At 38.0% G+C, this 17820-nt stretch overlaps 1 long non-coding RNA gene across 1 annotated transcript in view; it reads left to right on the forward strand.

Annotated features, from left to right (window-relative positions):
- Window positions 1-6566: 6566 nt before the first annotated feature.
- The window catches only part of LOC115350652, a 36643-nt gene continuing 25389 nt past the window's right edge, over window positions 6567-17820 (forward strand). Inside the window, exons 1-2 of the long non-coding RNA XR_003926543.1 lie at window positions 6567-6609; window positions 17021-17051. This is a non-coding gene — a long non-coding RNA (uncharacterized LOC115350652). The remainder of the gene's footprint in view (window positions 6610-17020; window positions 17052-17820) is intronic.

Here is a 17820-nt window from a genome sequence, read left to right on the forward strand (position 1 = left end):
TGACTGTTACAGGATCTTAGGCACTTTATTCACAAATAAGAACACCATATAAAGTAAAAGGGCAAATATAAAACAGTCTAAGTGAGTTTAAATTAACATGACAGTGACTCAGGTATACAATACGAGATGGAGGAGGGAACGGTAAGGGTAAATGTGAGGCAACTCATGGGTTGGGATAAAGACAGTTTAATAGATAAAGCAAAAGCTGTGCAAGCAAGCAAAGCAAAACAAGGAATTCATTGACTGCTTCCCGTAGGCAGGCAGGTGTTCAGCCATCCCCAGGAAAGCAGGGCTCCAGCATGCGTAATGGTGACTTGGGAAGGCAAACACCACCGCTCCAAACGTCCCGTCCCCCTCCCCTTCCTTTTTCTCCCAGCTTTTATCTCTGAGCACACTGTCATATGGTCTGGGATATCCCTTGGGTCAGTTGGGGTCAGCTGTCCCAGCTGTGTCCCCTCCCAACTTCTTGTGCCCCCCCCAGCCTGCTCGCTGGTGGAGGCTGAGTGGGAAACAGAGAAGGCCTTGACTCTGTGTAAGCACTGCTCAGCAATAGCTAAAACATCAGTGTGCTGCCAAAACTGTTTTCATCACAAATCCAAACCATAGCACTATATGAGCTACTAAGAAGAAAAATAACTCTCTCCCAGCCAAAACTAGTACACATTGTCTTTCCCCCCGCCCCAGTTCAAAAGAAAATAGAATATAAGGATACAAAAAAAATCCCTTTACAAGGATGTACATCATTATAATTCAAAATGCTTAATATTTCCCCTTGTAGCAGAGGCTAACGTGCTATGTTTTATCAGAGGCAAGGTATTACCTCAAAAAACAACCAACCTTCCTGCCCCCACACCATTATATAACATGTAATATTATTGAGGAAGAAATAAAAATATTTTCTTCCTTTTCCTCTCAGTTGTTTTATTATTGTACCTCCTTTTAGGGAAGAAACTTCCATGAGATCAAATGTGATAGGTACTGTTCTGGTTTGAAATCATCTTGCACTGGAAAAAAAAATAGCTGTGTAAATGCAAATGTGAGTCAAGTCCTGTCATGCAGAAATGATTTAGTTACATGGACGATATCAGTGATTTCACTGTAGAAGATAACTTTTTCAAGAAAAACCTTGCATAATGATGGATGGAAAAATATATTGGAAACATTTATTTCTTAACTTTTTCCTAAGGGGATTTTGTTGTTCTGTACATAAAAGTAGCAACAGCCTCAGTTACTGAAAGCCTGCATCAATCCTCATAAGATACACAAGTTGAGCTGTCTTAAATAATGAAAATAGCAACAATCAGTATTGTTTGATGCAAGATCCTGAATTTAAAAAGTTATCCTAAAAATTTCATTTTCAAGGTTAAATTGGTTCTGTTTGTTTCATTTTCATTTATATTAAAAAAGAAAGCAAGAAAAAAAAAGCAGCAAAAGCTCATCTTCTTAAAAAGCTTTTAAATTATAAAGAAACAAAAAAAGAAAGTATTCATCTGATGCAATATAAAATATATATATGTTATAGCTGACTAAATCATCCTAGGTTCCCTCTCATGGCCAGTAGAGAGAAATAGAAAATATGACTTTGGAAGTATATTCTAACATATGTTTGTGCTTTTTTTTTTTTTTTTAGGGAACTATGGACTTTAAAGTTCATTGATTTTTTTCCCCCTATAGAAAGCCTAGGTTTAATTTTGAATCTACTAACGTATGCTTTGTTGAAGCCTTCCTGATGACTGTTTATGACTAATGTGTTGCTGCACACTGAAATAAAAAAGGCTTAGAAATCTAAATTCATAATCAAAATTTTAAAAAGCCATCTCCCAGACTAGTACAGCATTTTCTACAAGAGTAATTGGAATAATGTAAAAGGTAACAGACTATTATTAGGGCATCCTTTATTGCAGTGAGGTGAAGCAATAAAAAGGCTTTGTTTAGGCTTCTATATTCTCTGTACATCTGTCCACATTATCAAGGGAAAAGGAAAGAGAAGATCAAAATAAAATACTGGAACAGTACGAAATATGATACCTTTACTCTTGTACATTTTCGTCTCTAGGGACAAATGTAATGAATGTGTGCCTAAACACTGCCATTCAAAAACCACAGTTATGCACTTTCATGCCTTGAACGTTAAACAATATTTTCACTTCTGACCACTTCTAAGCTATCTAGCTAATACTGGGTAATACGTCAGGTGATAATCAGAGGGGAAACAACAGCTGAGAAATATTCAGGATGTTCATTTTAACAAAGACACCCTGGAGAATGAAAGGATACAAAAAATGTATTCAAGTTTTGAATTTCTGACAATGCAAAAATGTTATGCTATCTTTAGGAGCAGTGTTCCAAGGCAAAGAGAAATCTCATCTACTTTAAGTGTGTTCTTAAAAATGTCTGGTGCAGAACCAACAAGCTTAAAATATTTTGAAAGTTAATACTCCATTTTATTGGAACCTATTAAAAGGAAACAAAAGGGAACATTTGTTGTGCCTTGAACCATTGCCACCTGAGTGTATGTTGTCAGGTTTTAACTTCCCCAAAGAGTTAGTTTGGATATAGAATGCACAGAGTGAGCTCTAGTAAAAAATAAAACATTAGAGCAAGCCATCAAGTTGTACTACATTGTTATTTACAGCTTTCCTAATTAAATTCTTCAATATCAGTGAATGCTTCATACCATATCAAACAACACCTAACAGACTGTGTATAGTCTTTGCATGCTTTTTTCTCATTTAATTTTTGTGCTTATAGGTGAAATGTTTTATACTTATATTTTTGTGTGCTGTTGTTTCTCCCCCTCCCCCATCTGAAATATGAATAAAAATATAGCTAGACCAGATTTAAGAATATTTGAGAAAGAAAAAGACTGAAAAATACAAGGAAACACCAAAACTAATTAGGAAAAATAGTTAGGAAAATATTCCTTTGCCATCCTGTGGTCTGATTGAAAGCCCACTAAACATTTTCATTCACTATAGCAAGTTTTAGTTCAGGCCGTAATTAAACAGTTAAGAAATGGTAGCATAAGGAAAAAGGCATTTCTGCCTAACAAAGCTAAATACCTGATTCCTATCTTGTACCTTTGTATTTTTCATCACACTACATAATCCAAAAGGAATCAAAGCTGGATTCAAAGAGAATTGAAGTTGAACTTTGTGTTTATATCTCAGCTCTGTGATTTGAGCTGTATTTCAACATCTGTTGAAAGTTATTCTACTGTTTTGACTTTGCAGTGGAAATCACTTGCCATATTACTGAAAGAGAGAGAAAGGAGAGAGAAATATAAAAAATAGAAAATTTTGCCTTTAGTAGGGAGTGGGCAGACATCTTACAGAAAAGAAGGACATTTACATATTGTTTATGTTTGATCACTTTGAGATTCTATGAATGGACACTGAATTTTTTTTTTTTTTTTTTTGTACTCTGTGAAATACCATTCTCTCTAAAAGCAAAAGAATTGCTGTTCAAAAAGAAGCATTATCATGAGATTTAAGACATGGCTTTACATTTCTACACACCTTAAAACAGTGTTGGTAACCTCTTATCCTCTAACTAATGTTAGCTTGTTCAGCCCTTGTCTTTATGCTCTGGTATGTCATGGGTATCAATTATCTACCCTAATGAATTCAGACTGTGCAGCCTGATATTTTTGTCTTAGATATAACATTTGTCACCTTTAATTTAGTAACGAAGAAAGAGTTAATAAGGAGAAAGCAACACAGTGATGCATTTCATAGATGATTAATTGTATACAATCTATTTACTGTATAAATTCAAATGTGCAGTAATTATAATCATGTATAAGTGGAGGAAGAAATAACACTGCTATAGTGTACTGTATTATTTAGTCCAAGAGCACTGGGTGCTCTTCACCCAACAAATAACATAATAGGCTTGGTTATATACATTTTTAATTGATTTTTGTTTGTTTCTTTTAAGGATAATTTTAAATATATAGAAAATACGTATTTTATAATTATTTGATTATATTTACATTTGCACAATTGGGCTGATTTTATATATCTCTATACTTTCTACAGTATACTAGGATGAAAATGCAAACTACTGTCCTTCAAATTGTTGTATTACTTTATTCTTCAGTATTCTTTATACAACTGAGCACTTTTGGACTCAGAATCAGATGGCTAGCCATCCTTAGCGATGCTTTTTTCAATAAGAATGGAACTCACTCTCAAAAACTATGAGGTCATCTTTATGGAGTAATTTTGATTTTCATATTAGTGACAGTAGCATTACATCACTCCCTTTAAAATTCAGTTTCTATCAACTTCTAGCAGATTTTGGGAAGACCTTATGAAAAACACTCATGTTGCTATGACATGTTTCTTAAAATATGTATTTTTAAGAATGGAAAGAAGAGACATTTTCTTCTAGCTTTGTCTGATGGTTCTGATCCAATTACCTTTCAATCGTGAAATTTGTTTCAAAGTCTTTTGGCATCCTACCGCTTAGTCTAGGTATTCAGTATTTTCCTGCTGCAATTACTACTACTTTGGCATAATTAGGAGAGTGAGGCACAAATCCCTTACTCCAGTCTGATTTGGAAGAAGGGATTCCAGATTTCCTACAGTCAGATGAGACTGGCAAAAGCTATGGGACTTAAGTTTTGCATGAATAATCAGCATGAAACTCATATTTGTCATCTCATTATAATTGTGGTGTAACTGCATACCAGGACTGTTCCTCTGTGCACATGCAGTGCTCTTGTCATGAGTTCCCAGGGTGGTCCAGGACCTCTCCAGACAGTCATCTACAGCAATGAGCTAGCAGACCTGTTTGAAAGAAGGGACCATCTTGAAACTTCTTCTTCCCCCAGCTTTACATGCTGAGCATGACATCATATGGTCTGGGATGTCCCTTGGGTCAGTTGGGGTCAGCTGTCCCAGCTGTGTCCCCTCCCAACTCCTTGTGCCCCCCCAGCCTGCTCGCTGGTGGGGTGGGGGGAGAAGCAGAAAAGGCCTTGGCTCTGTGTAAGCACTGCTTACCAATAATGAGAACATCCCTGTGTTATCAACACTATTTCAAGCACAAATCCAAAACATAGCCCCATGCTACCTACTATGAAGAAAATTAACTCTATCCCAGCCAAAACCAATACATTAACATAACAGAGAAATTAATTTTCTCATGAGGATTATCATAAAATGAAAATGAAATATGTAGAAAATCTATCAAAAGTACATACTTTAAAAAAAGGAGGAAAAGAACCCCAGGAAATACAGCCACCACTACATCACTTGAAATCTTCCAATTAAGAGTTTATAGAAAAGATCAACAAGGTTAGGAAATCATAATTCCATTTTATACCTCCTAGACTACCTGCTTCTGGATATCCAGTTTAAGATCTATGTTTGAGTACATCATCTGTTCTACACAGGAATGTTGAACTACTCACCTTCTGAAGTATATATGGAATACATGTTTTTTTCTTCTAGGGTGAAAAAACATGGCTAGGAATCCGAGAAAAAAACTACTTTTGACAGTTGTAGCATCAAGATTTTTATCATGGAGATGTATCATTTTGCATTTACAAAATAAAGTAAATTTGAAGATGTTCTTAATGGTTAAGAGATCAAGATGAAACATTTTGAAAATAAAAAGATCTCTTCTTCCTGATCTGTGAACATTACAAGGTGTCCAAGACATGGGCCAATATTTCAGTTTGTATTCCGGACCTGTAGCTTTCTGTTCAAAGAAAGAACTGTAAGTCCTTAATAGGAACGACAGTTAAATTGGTGTTCATTAACAAGATAAATTAGAGGAAAAGTACAGGGGGACAAACTGTCCTTCTGTAGACTGAAGTCTGCTGAGCTCTTATCCTATCTCAGACAGCAAGCAGCTGAAAGCACCTCTAGGTGCTTTGCCTTGCCTTTCCTTCCCTTCCCACTCTGCCTCACCTCAGCTGGTTTGAAAATACATAAGAGAGAATGCAGGAAAGGGCACTAAAATCCAGATGTTACAAAAGTTACAGAATCCAAATGAAATACAAATTTAGAAACCAGAGATCACCATTTTCATAAAGATAAAATACGTGCTGCAGTGAATACCTGGAATGGCAGAAGGATAAGAGTCAGAGTAACAAATATAGAAATAGTGTAAGTAATGGTGGAAAAGCAGAACAGGAGAGGACATGTGGAAGGTAAATAGCAAGGAAGACTATAGCCTAGATCTCTGTTATTGTGAGAGACTGAAAAAGTTAATGTCTCCAACATGGCGGGGGGAGTTCTGCATAACAACGCACCTGCATAGCAAGGATGAACCGCAGGTGAAGAAACGCCGGTCAGGCGCGAGGCCACCCCCTGCCGGAGGGTGCGCAGTTCCCAGTTCTGAGGTGCTGAGCGGGGCAGCTCGCCCCGCACGGGCAAAGATCAAACAACGGCCACGTCTGCAGGGAGAGAAAAGCTACTCCCCAAGCCCGCCGACCCATTTCCCGAAGGTTCTGAAAGCCCGTGACTCCTAATGAGCTCGAGTGCCCGCCCGAAGGAGGGGCCGGGAGAGGATAAAAGGGCGCGAACTGGAGCCCCGCGTGCGCGCGCCCTTGGGGACGGGACCCCTGGGCTGAGGGGAGCGGCGCTGGAGCCAGGGCCGGTGAGAGCTTTCTCGTTGCTTTCCCCATAACCCCCCACCTCATCCCTCTGGACACCAACCGCTGACCAGGTCTGGGACTCGGAGCGGATCCCGCCGCCGCCGGGCTCCTCTCCGAGAGGGAGCCTGGAAAGCCAGGGGGTCGCCGGGAGGGCTCGCCTCATTCCCCTCCCGGAGCTGATCCGTACGTGGTGACCGCGGGTCACCCGGGCTGCCGCGGGGGTTTCGCGCCGGTTCCCGCTGTGAGGAACCCCGCCACCTGCTGTTACACCTCCCGCGCTCAGGCTGCCTCTGCCGTGAATAAAACCGCCAGCTGATCGTTGGTGTCGCTTCACCTTAATTCGGCCCGGGGGAATTCCGAACTGACCACGACTCCCTGGTCTGTCCAGCCCGGGTTGTGACAGTTGCCAGATATCAGGATAAAGAGGAGAAGGGTAGTAGGTGGAAGCAATAGGATCTGAGAGGTGAGAAAGGAAAGGTAACCTGAAGGATAAATTGAGTGGAAAGAAAAGAGAATAAAAAGAACAGTAGAAATAGAAAGCAGGTAGGGTGTGGGAGCATTCAAGTATTATATCAGCTTTCTCTCTGGAGACATATACAAATGTATTTACGGACAGAGCCTGGGAGAATTCTACAACAAAACTTCTTAATGATTTCTGTCTTGGGCACAGTTTGTTTTCACCATCAATCTGATGATGTAGCACACTAATACATCATCACAGTGACAGCACTGTGATGATATACTACACTAATGCATCATCAGAATAACTGTGATAAGAGCTGTCACTCTGGTGATACATTAGTCTGGTCCATCATGAAAGAAACATGTATTTCAAAGAAATGTAGTATAGCTATCACTAAATTTTTGTTGCCATTGCTTATTTATTCGTTCACTTTCATAGAAGACAATATCAAAAGTAGAATGCTTTTTAAATTACATTAAGTTAAAACCAATAAAAAAATGTTAAATAAAGGAAGGAATACTTGGGCATATACAATAAATGAGGAAGTGGGAGCTCAACCATTGACTACAAAACTTTGAAATAGCATATGCTACCACATTTCTTGAAAACTAATGTAAAACGATCACTAATTTATTCAAGTGTTTTCAAGTGTTCCCCCATAAGTAGCTATTTGATATCCAGACTCACGCTTGTAATAACTTTTTTCTACATGTATTAATATACATTAAAACCCACAATGATCTAAAGCACATATAATTGTCAATGTATTAAAATAGAGAAGGCCTCCTAGGTAAAGAATGTATCTTCATATGTATCTGGAAAGCCTCTACTATTTCAGTGATATATATTATTACCAGCACGAGTGGTTTTGAAAGGGTAAATAATCTGAAGTATGCCTGAATTTGACTTTATAAGCGCAAAATGAAAATATTAATCAATACTTCTGACACTAAGTTGCTCCACTGCAGTATCATTGGACCCTATGTGGAATAGTAGGAGTGGATGATAATCTGTAGGGTTCACCATGTTCAGCAGCTTCTCAGTGATGTGTGAATGCAAGCTCCTGGTAGGCAGCAAAATTCACTAGAGAAATTGTCGGGAAGGCAATGGGTTCTTTGGTGCCTCTCAGTAAAGAATCTCTGATTACATACTTTTCTGGTGGCACTGGTTCTAATGTGGGTGGGCAGTTATATCAACTTTGCATGGTCAGCCTCCCCTGGATCCCCCTCCATTACTCATGTGCTCTTCATTCTTCACCCCCAGAGCATCATATCTGTCATGTAGGGACAATTTGGGGAAGAGGGAAGGTTGTTCTTTCTTCCCTAAGCAGTAGCTCATCTTGTGAGTTACTTGAGTTAGCCGGCTCAAGGTTGAATTCAGGCTTACCTTCCCCTTGCACAGCCTGAAGGCCAGGCTGTCGCTCAGCCTGGGACAGCGTGCAGTACAATGTCTTGATCTCCTGCTCACGTTCCCAGATACTGCACTGCCTGTTGAGTTCCTCCTGTAACATAGCTACTTGTTTGAAGAGTTCTAGCTGGGCACGCTTACAGCTATGACATCCACCACTGCCTTCAGGTGCTAAAGGGACTTCCAGGTGCTGGAGCTTCATGCAACCTGAGGTTTGGACAGCTATTTCAGTCCTTGGGAGGTCTGCTTGTGTGGAGATGTCAGCATAGGTAGGCTGTAGTGCTTCTGTTTGGGTTTCATCCTCAGCTTTGCAGTTGCAGCAGGTGAACACCGTTTTCTTTTAGCAGGTCGCAGTCACCTTGTAGTTTTATAAAATGGTAATTCTTTTGAAAGATGCAATCCTTCTAATTCCCTGGAGACCTCAAGCTTCCAGGTAGGCTTGCGCATCCACCAGCTAGCTGGGGTGATTGTCGGGATTGCGGACTAAGTCTGCGGGTGAGCAGAGCAGGCAGCAGCCTGACAATGGGTGAAGTGTACTACTCTGCACATGCAAACTGCCAGTGCACACTCTGGTCACTGGCTCTTCCTAGGGACCAGTTATATGTGGTCACTCACAGTTTGAACTGGCCACAGGGACCACAAGCACTGCCCCACTCTTGCCTGCCCCTCTCGTGAGACCTGTCACTGGATGGTTGGTCCCTGCCTTTACCAGTTAGTTTAAGTTCTGTAGTGTTTAAGACATACACTTGGTAGACATGTTAACTGTGAGATGGTATTTTATGTAGTGTCCTATCAAATTGCATTGGAATAAGCTTAGTTTTAAAAGATCAAAATCACATAGAAATGTAGTTTTTATTCTGCTGACTAGTATTTCTATTTTTTTAAAAATTTTCTTAAGCTTTTATGCTGACTTGGGTATTTCTACTTTGTATTTTTCCTACTCAGCACTCTTTTGAGATCTTAAAGCAAGAATTGAATATATTTTAGTGAGCATCAATCTTGTCACTCTGCTGGCAATTAATTAATAGCCAGACAGAAACCTTGGAGCACTACATATTTAGTTTATTGATTTTTGTACACTATTGTATGTTATAGCTCGCTACACAGACTTTCAGTTGTCATACGTAGAAACTGCATTAACTCCTGACGAGTCTGCTTCTTATATTAAAGTGTCTTGAAAGAATGGAGCAATGAAATTTGGATGATTAGAGATTAGAGCAAAGAGGATTTGAGGGAAAAAAAGTAAAAACATTAATTGTTTAAAAAAACATATCATATCCAGTATCATATGTCACTTTATTTTAATATACTTTAAAAATCAGTATCAACACCACTTTGTTTAATGTGGGAGCTAGAAAAGCTTTCTTTCTTTCTTTTTACCAGTGCCTACAAATTTAAAATAAAGTCCTACAATATAAAGAATATACTAACATTTATAGACTCAGCAGAGGTACTGATTTTATTACAGACAATTTTCTCTGTATCTTGCCCCAGGGAGCTACTGAGTTTGCCACAGGTGATACTCATCTGCCTTTCCCTCTGTCTAGGAAGGCTAATGGATTCATTATGTTTCCTGTTGCTGACATGCCTTTCTGCTCCCCATTTGCCAACAATCCTTTTGCCAAATTATTTAACTGACTAACATAATTAAGTTAAATGCCAATAAATTGTATACTTAACTAGATGTTTGCAGCTTTTGAAGAAGGGCCTGTATGTCCTCCTCCCACAAAGTGTGTTTCTTGCCAGTAATCTCACAATTCTTGAATTACTAAGATGTTGTAACAGTAAGATACCAGTGTGTGTAAAGGAAAAAATGAAGTTGAACAAACAAATTCAGTGGGCATATACTCCTCACAGAGTTATTTGATGGAAACAGACAAGTTTCTGGCTTCATAATGTAGATTATATAACTGGAAAAATAATAAATTCCAGAGATGGATTTCCTTTAGTTGCTATTGCTCATTATGATTTTGTTGGTAACCTTGACAGTGCAGGCAAGGTTCCAGGACAGGCTTAAACCAAAGTGAGAACCCAAGCTGAGAGTAGTCCTTCATTTGGGCTTTACAGTGTTAAATCCCCAAATATATCTCTGTTCTTTTTATTAATTTACTGCATCCTGGACAGGCTTTGTTAACATAGTTGTTATTTCATGGCCCAAAACTCCAGGCTTAATCAACATAGTTCCACCCATGTCTGGAGAATTGTCATGATTTACATTAGCTTAGAATGTAATTTGCGTGCAGAGATGTGAAAGGTGGACATGAGTGCTGCTGTTAAAAAAAAAAAAAAAAAAAAAAAAAAAAAAAGAAAGAAAGATTGATGAATAATGCATGAGGTGTCTATGCCTTCACAGTTTCCATGGGTAGGCAGTCCTCCTAGACACCAATGTGTCCCATATGGCAATGGAGATTACCTGCTCCACTCAGCTCCTCCCACCAGAGCACCTCAACCCTCCCTCATTGACCATGAGGTTCCCTGTGTGGCCACCAGAGCCCTAAGGCACTCTTCTGGGGGAGGATACTCATCTGTTTCTCCTGAAAATTATACAGTCGCCATGTGGGGAAACAACTGAGATCTCCAGTGTCATCCAAAGATGACATAGATTTTGCACAGTATAAATGGTGTCTTACTTATTACAGCACCTTCACAAAAGCCAAAGGTTTTTATCCTTTCCTGTGAAAGGGTATAAACCACAGTTTTCATTTGCTGTTCTAGTCACCAGACTAAAGAGATAAATCCCAGCCCTCCAGATAAATCTTGTCTCCCTGTGCATCCAGGTATGCAATGGTGATGAGTCAAAAAAAGGACACCTGTCTAACCCATGGAGCAGAATGGAAAGGAGCTTCAGATCCCTGGATAGTCACTGGTTTTATTCAAAGTGTGGCTTTCTGCTCAAGAACAAGTAGAACTTCACTGTACTCTAAATAGTCAATAAAGCAATATCAACAATGCTTATTTTGTATGAAGCCCAAAAGATTATCATAAACAGTGAAAGTTTAAAGTGATCATTTTTAATGACAAAGCATAATCCTAATTTTACATATGTTGAATTTAACAGAAATTTGTAAACTATTGGTAATGTTAAAGCAAGTGCTTTTTGTGGATTGAGGAATTTCTTGACAAATGCACACAGTAGAAGCATTTAACTTTAAATGAATTAAAGCATTGTCAGGGACTGACAAATACAGTGATACGACTCCACTACCTTCATGATAGGCAGAAGCTTCAGTAAATCAGATCCTACTGAGTATTTCTGAAGTTAGTACATACATTATTAGACAATTCCATATTGTGCCATCAGAGTCCATTAAAAACTGAATTCCCTTCTTCAAGTTGGAAAAATTCTGATATTTTTACATTTCTGACATTTTAACATTTTAACATTTTTAAGATTGAAGTACTATTTTCAAATGCTGAAGTTTTCAGTGGTATGTGAAACTCCAATATGTAACTGTTTAGAAATACTTAAATAGTTAAATATTACTTTTAGACAATTTCAAGCAATTCAGTCTATTCTGAACTTAGTTTTTATATTTCTTCATGAAGTTAACAACTGAGTATCTCTTCTGCGCTTTCATTTGTACACAAAATGATTTTTTAATGATGATCAGAATTATTATTTTTTATTATTATTTTTGCCGAAGCTTTCTTTTTCATTAAAAAACATGTTACAAGAAAATACCAATGATCTTCACCAAAATTGCCGTAGAGTTTTTTTTTCTTAACCTAAGGGAACTTACAATACAGTTGTTTTCCATTTCCTACAAACAAGCTGTAAAAACAGTTTTCTTTTTATCCTGTGTTCATCACCAGGCTTTCTTAGTGACTCCACTGTGGCACTTACGGTAATAAAAATTGCTCAGGCTTTACAAAATATTTATAAGGTGGCTCCTGTTGGGGGTTTTCTGGTATTAAAAAGTACTTTAATTTCTAGGCTAGGTAATATGACGAACAACTTGCCAGCAGTTTGCACTGCTGAAACAGCTTGCAATTTATTAAACCAGAAAGAGAAAAGCAAAGGAACACTTATGTAATACAATAAATTTTCTTTCTTTTCCATTCAGCTGGTTATTTCCAAACATAACTTTTGACCTGTCCTCTTCTTTTAGAACATACTGCAGTGTTTGTGTTATTGCTAAGTACAGCATATTAATACACGAAGAGCACAAATAGATATCTCTGTGTGTATGCACAAATTAGAATTGTAGCAATGTGATGAATGATTGAAACTACGTCACTGGATATAAATTGCTAGATGTCTGACAGTTAAGTTATTCTTACTAACTTTTCCAAGTTTCTTGAATTACTGTCAAAGAAATCTGCTAGTGATAAGCCCAACACCTTGTTTCTCGAATATTCAGTAGACTTCCTTGTATCCGGGACTATTTCCAATATGCCTTACAGTTAGCCTTATAGTCTATTTTGCAGACATTTTGGAACTCAGCAACCCACAATGTATTCAAAGTATCTGCATAAGACTTGAAATGCCTCCCAGAGACAAATTCATGTGTTAATTGAGTAATGATTTCTAAGACCAAAAATTTTCCGTGTGGTTCAAATATGATTCCTCTTGCATGTCTGCGAGTCAGTTCAAGCATATGGCTATTGAAGTACATAAAATGCATGTGATGCTGTATGAATAATTACACAATCAGATACACTGCCATCATGCTATATATTCAGTTTTTTTAGTTTGTGCAAACAAACAAGACAATTTATATATTGCACAGAAGTATTATACAGATTAGAGAATGCTTTATTACATTATGGTGACAAAAGCAGACAAAATGTATGGCCAATGGCTATTGGATACATTTGTTTGCTAGTTTTGTGCATTGGTATCATGAAATGTATACATTTTCAGTTCAAAGAGCAAATAATTGATTGATGTGTAGTTGTGTTTTCAGGGTGCTTGGGGGTGTGGTTTTTTCAGTGTAGAACTACTTAATCGAAACAGTTCTTAAAAAATTTATATCTTTATAGGTCTGGTATTAGCTGATCTTAGTTTGCTCGGTCATGCTTTTGGTTCTTCATGAAATGAATGTCCAATTATGCTTAAACCTCTGAAAACTGGGAGATGAAGAATTAAAGAAACAGAGGTCTAAATTATGAAAAACTGCACACACCCCTCAGATCTCTAAAATTTAATTTAATCTCCCTCAATTTTACATTAGCTATAAAGATATTTTAAGGAGGGAGTGTTTGTGAAAATAATTAGAGAGCAAGGAAATGTATGCAATGAAACCTAGTGATAAGAGTGCAGATAAACTGTGACTCAAAACTTTAATAGGGGAGAACAAGAAAACAGCTATAGAAGAGGTTCAAGACCAAGTTCTTCAAGCTGTCTAGGTATCTATTCATATTATCAATGCAACATAACTTAGTCTAAAATTTACATTTGCTCAGATGAATTATGCTACGTTGAATTAGTCTAAAATGAGGTAAAATTAATTTCTCCCAAGCAGCTTAGCTTAGCTATTAAGCACCTAGCCCCAGAAAATTGTTTTAATATGGTCAGAACAGCTTCATGGGCTACTTTTATAGTTATTGGAATGGGGCAGATGTCTCGGAGTTATGCATAGAGCTTCCCCCCTCATATTGGCATATCCAGGTTTTGGTTTTTTGTTTTAGGAGAATGGCTGCTTAAAAAGTCCATACGTCTCTGTGAGGAATGTGAATGTCAGTATAGCTTTTTGAGAAAGCAGCTGGTTACAGCCAGGCAACAGAAATTCAAGGTAGAAATGTTTCAAACTTCTGTCTCTTAATAATGTTGGCCCTCTGAATCAGGACCCCACCCCAATAACATTCAAAGCACTGAATACTTTCATGACAAGAGGCACTAAAAGACCATGGGCAATTTTTCTGAAGTCAGTTAATAGGCCCATCTCGTTTGTAATTGCCTATGGAACATTTAGACTGAGAATGGGGAGCCTGGATTATATGTCCTGGTCTTTCTTAGGGTTTTAAATATTTGTTTATCCATTTTTAAGCAATTACAATCTCTAGGCAGTTTTGAAGTTGAAGTATTTTACTTTCTTAATAAAGCTGAATCATAGTAATTAAAGGGCAGCTACAAATTGGACAGAGGCTCTCTCTTCACAAGGAGCCTTGTGGAGAAGTGTGGTGGGTTGACCCTGGCTGGATGCCAGCTGTCAACCAAAGCCACTCTATCATTCCTACTCCAAAGCTGGACAGGGGAGAGAAAATATAATGAAGGCCTTGTGCGTCAAGGTAAGGACAGGGAGATCAGTCAGCAATTACTGTCATGGGCAAAACAGGCTTGACTTGGGGAAATTAGTTTAATTTTATTACCAATCAAAGTCAAGGTAGGATAATGAGAAATAAAAACTAAATCTTAAAACACCTTTCCCCACCCCTCCCTTCTTCCTGGGCTCAACTTCACTCCTGGGTTCTCTACTTCCTCCCCGCCAGCAGCCCTGGGGAATGGGGGTTGGGGTCAGTTCCTCACACGTTGTCTCTGCTGCTCCTTCCTCCTGAGGGGGAGGGCTCCTCACTCTTCCCCTGCTCCACCGTGGGGTCCCTCCCACGGGAGACAGTCCTCCATGAACTTCTCCAGCGTGGGTCCTTCCCACAGGCTGCAGTCCTTCAGGCACAGACTGCTCCAGTGCGCGTCCCCCCTGGGGTCACAAGTCCTGCCAGCAAACCTGCCTCAGTGTGGAGCTGTATTTAAGCTGTAATATGAAAAAAAAAATGGGTGAACATCACTGGCAGCCAAAAAACCCCAGGTTCTTCCTCTGTCTCTGGAAATTTTCTCTCTCCAGTCAGCTCAGCTCTCTACAACTCTATTTCTGACTCAGTCTCATTTGACTTCAGGAAGTAGAAGTTTACTTCAGCACTAAATTCTTATCTGCTCACATGTTACTGTGTGCTGTGTTTCTCAATTCAAGATACTTGACTTTGACCCACAAGAAAGACTTTTGAATTGACACACATAAACAACTTCATTTTGATCTGGCTTGGATAAAAGTTTCACAAATAACCCAAAGAACAAACAAACTTAAAAGCAATTGTCAGAAGCATTGACTATCTTTTTTTCCGTATCAATAGTATATACCTATCAGCCAGCCTCTATTTTGCCAGGAGCCAAGGTGTAAGAAGGATGTGGTCCTTGCTTATTAGGATAGCAAGGTTTTCTAAGAGGAGGTTCCAGTTTATTCAGGTTAGGAGTGGGTTTGGTTTTTTGAGTTTTTTTTAGGGTTGGGTTTTGGGTTTTTTTCAGTAGCCTTTGAGATATGGCCTCTTCACAGCATAGCTTAATGTTTTGTTAGCACAACAGTCATCCATCTAGCTGATTTAGAGTGAATAGTCACAAATACATTATTGTCCTAAGGTCTGCGAATAGTTCACTCAAAGAATAATGGTCTGTTACATACATGCTTGTGTATACTTTCAAGTTTTTTCAACAACTTTTTATTAATATTTATTCAATTATGGCAATATCACTGGCACTTTTTTTTTTCTGGTTAAGACACAAAATTCTACAGCTCTGAGCAAAAGCAGTACTTCAATCAATGTTGTATTTGTGTCTCCTAGTGGTTACACTGTCTTGAGGCATTTTCAACCACTATATCTGTAATTTGTCCTTAGAAAAACAGGAATATTGCTCGGGAATTCTCTGGGAACAAACCAAGCATTCTCAGGCTGTCATTCTGGTTTTGTGTTTCATGTATCTCAGATGTCCGCTGACCGAGCACAAAAAAGGCAACTCTATGGCAGGTCATTACTGCTATTAGTCAGCTTTGTGGCTTATGATATCAATTAGTTTTTCATGATGGGCCAATAGGCACAGGTTTAAAGCCTATAAATCTTTGATAGCTATATAATTTGAGGATAATTACTGTGATATGGAGAAACCGAAGTGGTTCAAAGCCTTTTCTGCTAAGCTTTTTCCTACTGAAACTTTTCTGTTCTGGCAAAGCTGGAACAAGCATACACATGCTGATTTTGCAGTTATTTTCAGTATAAAGTTTTCTGAGATTCAGTATGGACTTTCTGATCAGTGAATTATAAAACAAAGTAGAAATATGGAAGAATCTGTAACCTGCCCATTTCAATTTAGAATAAATTATTTCAGTACAATTCTATTTTGCAAAAGTTTCAATGGTTTTGTTTTGCAGTCCAGAATAAAGACATATTTCAGAAGCTCACAACTTGCTGGAAAACTTCTGACGCTCACCCTACAACTTGCCCCAAACCAACAGAAATTACTATAAAGAGTGGAACAAATCAAGTATCATTTTTTTAATTAAGTATTTATCTCTTTTCATACTTTCAAGGAATCTGAAAACAGTAGACTATTTTTTACACCTTCTAAACAGTGATACTTGCACATGCTACAAAGTATTAGTGTGGATCCGCTTTGTTCCAAGTTCTGCAAATTAAAAGCTATGGATCTGGTAAAACAAAAATAAACAGAATTGGAATTTTCTCTGATTTGCAAATTGTATATAGCTTTGCTTTGTTCATTAACAGCTGCATGTACCATTGAAAATACATTAATATTTCATCATATTTATTTCCAGAAGCTGGAATTATCTTCCACCTATGATATTGGTAAGTAACACAATGTGCTGAATGGCAAATGGCGAAACTGTGGAGACATAGTCTTTGTTTTAAAAGGATGTTGTGTTAGAGCTAATGACAATAGCAAATAATTTCAGTCTTTTCATAAGCTGCAAAATTTGTGCATTATCCAATACACAAACTCTTTTTCAGATGCTGCTTTGGTATAAAGCTAGTTATTTAGTGTCCTTCCCATCTTATCTACCATGTGGGTAGAGATAGTAAGCGTTGCGAGACAGCGGCTAATACTATTCATGAATGACCAGGTTTTTATGTAATAATAATAGTAATATAGATCAAGTGGTAGGGAGTACATAAAATTCAATTTTAGTAGCCTGAGTGGAGGATTTTCATAGGTTTCTAATCATGCTGAACTCCTCCTACTGAAAATAGAGTCACCACTGTAAAGTGAGTCCATTTTTAGGGAAGCTTCTGGCATGTCTTCTGGCATTGTTCTCTCTTTCCACTGACTATGGAGGAGGACAGGTCAAAGAAGTGCCTTATCCAATTTCTTACATTAGTTTCTTAAATCCAGGGTTAGAGTATTTTTCCTAGAACAGAGTTGGAATCCACTATGACTCTTCATATTGCTACAAATATTTCTACTACCAATAACATTCTGTGTGCGTGTGTGCATTTATAATTCCTTTACATACATATATATGTATTACACAAATGTTACAAAAACATAGAATTGTTTTATTCTTAATTTTTGTTATTAAATTTTCAATCATATATAAATATGTATTTCTTTCATATA

The sequence above is a fragment of the Aquila chrysaetos genome, chromosome 14 (genome assembly GCF_900496995.4).
Source record: "Aquila chrysaetos chrysaetos chromosome 14, bAquChr1.4, whole genome shotgun sequence".
Lineage (NCBI taxonomy): Eukaryota > Metazoa > Chordata > Aves > Accipitriformes > Accipitridae > Aquila > Aquila chrysaetos.